General features: G+C 44.8%; 1 long non-coding RNA gene across 1 annotated transcript; it reads right to left on the bottom strand.

The window, feature by feature from the left end:
• Positions 1–234: 234 nt before the first annotated feature.
• Positions 235–4,602, bottom strand: LOC125345481. The gene is made up of 2 exons (XR_007209741.1): positions 2,694–4,602; positions 235–1,261 (listed from the first exon to the last, which is right to left on the bottom strand). It is a non-coding gene; the product is annotated as an uncharacterized LOC125345481 (long non-coding RNA).
• Between the last annotated feature and the right edge of the window lie 6 nt (positions 4,603–4,608).

Here is a 4,608-nt window from a genome sequence, read left to right as displayed (position 1 = left end):
TTCCCCACAGATAAGAAGGAGATCCAACTATTCCACTACAGGAAAAGTACCCTAAACATAACCACTAAAAACAGAAAAAGGAAGTGGTGCTGTGGCTCAGAGTGGTAGAGCGCTAGCCTTGGGTGTAAAAGCTCAGGGACAGTGCCCAAACCCCAAGTCCAAGCCCCACGACTGACAAAAGGATAAAAACTTGAAGAGCCCCACAGTGTCTCAGGGGAATTGCCAGATGTATTGGTGATTAACTGAAGCCTTCTCTAGGTGGAACTTTACAAGTCCTGTATTGGGTTGCCTGTTTTACAGTGTTGGGGATGGAACACAGAGGCTCACACATGCTAAGCAAATGCTATCCCACCAAGCTATACATCCCTTAACCCCAAAGTCTGCTACTTTAATGGTCAAGGTCACCTGCTAATATAAAGGAATGCTTATTTCTGGGTCATTCTTACCCATAACTTCTTTGGAAAGAGAACTTAACCAAAAGCAGCTCAAGAGGAATCATTTTGTTCTCATCAATGCAAGGATGTATGTGAAGGCATCTTTCTTTTTCCACCCCACCTCCTGTCCCTGGAGCTAGCTCCAGAAGACAGACTGTACCAGTACATAGCGATATCTACCCATTACGCCAATGCAGAAACATGAACACAGCTCTGGTCTGGGCAGCAGCAGATCCTTAGAAACGAGGTAAAGGTACAAAGGGGAAGGCACAGAACAACTCCAGTCCACTGGTCACTGAGAGAGGAAGAAAGTGAAGAACAAAGGGTCAAAGTGCATCAGGTCAGCAGAGCTGGCCAGGAAGCCAGCACTGGGGAAGGAGGAAAAGGCACAGGGTGAGGATGGCTTTGAAGGCAGGAGAGTGGGCAGAAGGGACCAATAGAGGTGGCACCAAGATACCCAATGAGCTTCCACCTAAGGGGCTTGGATATCAGAGATAACCCCACTGTTTGCCTCTTTTAGAGAATCAAAGTTGAGAAACAGAACAAAAAACTGTTCCAACACTGGAGACGAAGAGGAAGCAAGTGAAGCCATTGGCTTTCAGCATGCTGGCCTTTGTATCCACGGTTTCTGCTGGTTGATCATCTGTAGCTTTCATGGATTGGGGCAGGCAGGGTTGCTTCTAGCCTCAGCTTGTCAGGTGAGACATCAGCAAACAGTGGTGACATTTCTAACATCCCAGGGGTCCATGGGACTGGAGTAGGTGCACGTCTTACTTCTGCTCACAGTCCACATTTCAGGATGATGTGGTATCCATCATTGCTCTCGGCTGCAAGAGAAACACTGGGCATACTTCAAAGCAACCAAGACCAGTGTGGTACTATTTGGAAGTTTGGGAGTCTTTAAGGGTGTGGTATCAGGCAGGGTACCAGCAGATACCACCAAAGAGGCCACATACCAAATAGGCTACATGACAGAAGCATGAATTTATTCCAATATGCAACTCAACGGCCACCATATCTAACAGGTTAACTGGTGCTTGAACTTAGGATCTCATGCTCTTGCTTAGCTTATTTGCTCAAGGCTAGCACCCTACCACTTAAGTCACAGCTCCACCTCCAGCTTTCTTTTGGAGATAGGAGACTCACAGACTTTTCTGTTTGGCTGGCTTTGAAGAATGGTCCTCAGGTCTCAGCCTCCTGAGTAGCTAGGATTACAGGTAGTAGAAACTGGTAGCTGGCTCTAGTTTCTTTTAGACAATGAGCCCTTCTATCACAGCCCTACACCAAAGGGCAAAAGCACCTATGTCCGAGGAGACTTTGGGCCAACTATGGTTTTCAGGGACATTATGGATTCCGGGCCCATAACATTAGCTGTGCCTTTGGAATTATATATGTGCTTGGGATTGTAAATGTACCCAAAGCTCATTTGTGAAAGGCTTGGTCATCAACCTATAGCACCATTAGAAGGTGGAGAAACCTTTAAGAGATGGGGCTAGTGGAAGTTAGCCATGGCAGTGTGCCCTTGAATGGATTGGAATGTAACCCTCCTCTTTGTCTGTCTTCTCTTGTCAGCTGTGGTAAGAAGAGCACCTACTCTCATCATAGGCCCACAGTAATGGGGCCAACTGACCATAGATTGCAACCACTTATGTAATGAGCCAAAATAAACCTTTCCTCTCTTTAAGTTGATTATCTCAGGTATTTTGTTATAATAATGGAAAGCTAACTTAACAGCTAGACCCACAGATCAGAACAAGGCCCGAAGTCCAGTCTTCTGTTTTGAAATAGCCCACCCATCCACTCTTCCCAAGGCAAGCTACAGTAAGGATTTCTTTGCTATCTATGGAAACACATGTTCCAGTCCCACAGGATCCCCCTCTGGGCAGAGTGGGCATGCTGATGCTGTCAGGATATCTGGCTCCTCCTGTTCCCCCTTGAAGTCCCAACCCACTCTGTTTCCTAGAGACAATGAAAAGTCAAACTGCATCAAGTTCAGGGACTACAGATTGTCTGGCCCAGGATTTTTCCCTTCAGAAGTACCTTCAGTTCAATCATGCTAGTGCTGGCATTTCTAGGGCTAGCTTGTGCTCCCTTGCACCCGAAGGCGGATCCCAGGAAGCCACCCTCAAAAGGGGCCCCATTCAGGCAGGTCCTGCCCATGTATCCACCCCACTCTACCTTGCCCAAGATGCCATGGACGTAGACAAAGGGATGTAGACAACACACTTCAGTTAAACAAGATGGCAGGAGGGGATTTACCTTTCAATGTGCTGAGAATAAAACATGACTCATCTTGGAAATTCTGCACCATCTGAAAGGCAAAGGAGAGACACATTTCCTAAATAATCAAATCTGTCTATCTATGTATAATGTGCTGGTGTTGGGGCTTGAACTCAGGGCTTGAGCTCTGTTTCTTAGCTTTTTCACTTAAGGCCAGTGTTCTACCACTTGAGACACAGATCCACTTCCAGATTTCTGTTACTTAGAAATAAGAATCTCACAAAGTTTCTTACCAAGGCTGGCTTCAAACTGTGCTACTCAGATCTCAGAGTCCTAAGTAGCTTGGATTACAAGTATGAGACACTAGTACCTGGCTTGATCAGTTTCTAGCTTAAAAACCCTCTATAATATAAAGCCCAGCCACACAGTTATACAAATAACACTACCACTTATAGACCACTACAGCCACAACTGGCAAATGACACACAGTCACTATGTGACACAACTGTAATTTTAAGTAACAGGAACTTGCCAAGAAACAGCCTGGAAGGGGACCCTTCAAGACAGTATCATTGCACACAGGGGTGTGGATTGTTTGTTTGCATTTATTTTGCGTTTTCTTTTTTAGTTACTGCATCTTTCAATCTCTGTGAAGAACTCATTACAGGAATGTGTATGTAAAACAGACCAAAACAACAGCAACCAAAAAAACTGCCACAATTTGGTTAACTATGGGCCATATGTACTATGGGCATGCCATATTATTATAACAGAACTGAAAACTTCCTGCTACTCAGTGGCTCTGTTGCCATGGTAATGTCGCAGTGGCAGTGCAATGTTCATGTGTGTTGTGTGCCAATGTTGGGTTCAACAGCCTCCTGTGCTGTCACTGTTGTGGGTACAATTAGACACAGTACAGCACTAGTGAAGATGACAATGGTACTCATGGTACTGGTTTATACCATTACCATGTTGTATGTTTACTTGTTGTTTTAGAGTGTGTTCCTTCTACTTGTGTTCCTTAAAGTGTGTAGTGATATGCCAGAATCAGCCATACACATCTCGCTTCTGCTGTGCCTCTTGATCACATTGAACAATTGACCCAGACCATTACTGTTCATGAAAGTACCACCTGGGGTGTCTGTATAATGATGAAATTTCCTATGGGCACTTTCATAGGAGATATCTTTCTCGTTGTTTAAGGGGTATGTGACTGCAATCGGCTTTTCTTGTTTGTTTTATTTTGCTTTTGCAGTACTGGAGTTTGAACTCCAGGGCCTACCTCTTACTAGGCAGAAACTCTATTGCTACATCATGTCTCCTGTCCTGTTTTTCCTGGTTATGTTTGAGATACAGTCTCCTTTCCTGCCATGATGAGTGCCTTGACTACAATTTGCCCTTATTAGGCTTCCTGGCTTTGCTGGGCTGACAGGTGTATGCCACTGCATCCTGCTTCTATTCATTCAATGGAGTCTGACAGACTTTCCTGCCCAGCATAGCCTGGAGCCACAGTCTTCCCAGTTCCAGTCTCCCACATAGCCTAGGATAACAGGCAATGCCATTGCACTTCACTAGGGTTGAGAAGGGGCTGTGTGGGCTTTTCTACTGCAGCTGGCCTCAAACCCAGACCTTCTCATCCTCATTCTCTGGTAGTTTGGATTATACCAGCATCTGATGTCAGTAAGTTATTTTTTAAACAAAATGGTAATCAGTGAGATCTGCATATCAGCAGCCTATAAGAAGAAGAGCCTATAGAAGGATAAACTCCCCATGTCTACAGATGTGATAATAAACTAATGATTCACAAGCCATCACTCTGGAGTTCTAATTGTTATTAACTATGCAGTGACTTTGGCCAAGTCTTTCTGTCTCCAAGGCCCGGTCTGTAAATGGGGCTATTTTCAATGTTGAAAATATAACAAACGTGTAGAACAATGGCAACTGTCATCTGCTG

Source organism: Perognathus longimembris, unplaced genomic scaffold (genome assembly GCF_023159225.1).
Source record: "Perognathus longimembris pacificus isolate PPM17 unplaced genomic scaffold, ASM2315922v1 HiC_scaffold_5667, whole genome shotgun sequence".
Classification (NCBI taxonomy): domain Eukaryota; kingdom Metazoa; phylum Chordata; class Mammalia; order Rodentia; family Heteromyidae; genus Perognathus; species Perognathus longimembris.
The sequence above is the reverse complement of the archived record's forward strand: the minus strand, read 5'-3'. Positions and strand labels throughout refer to the sequence as shown.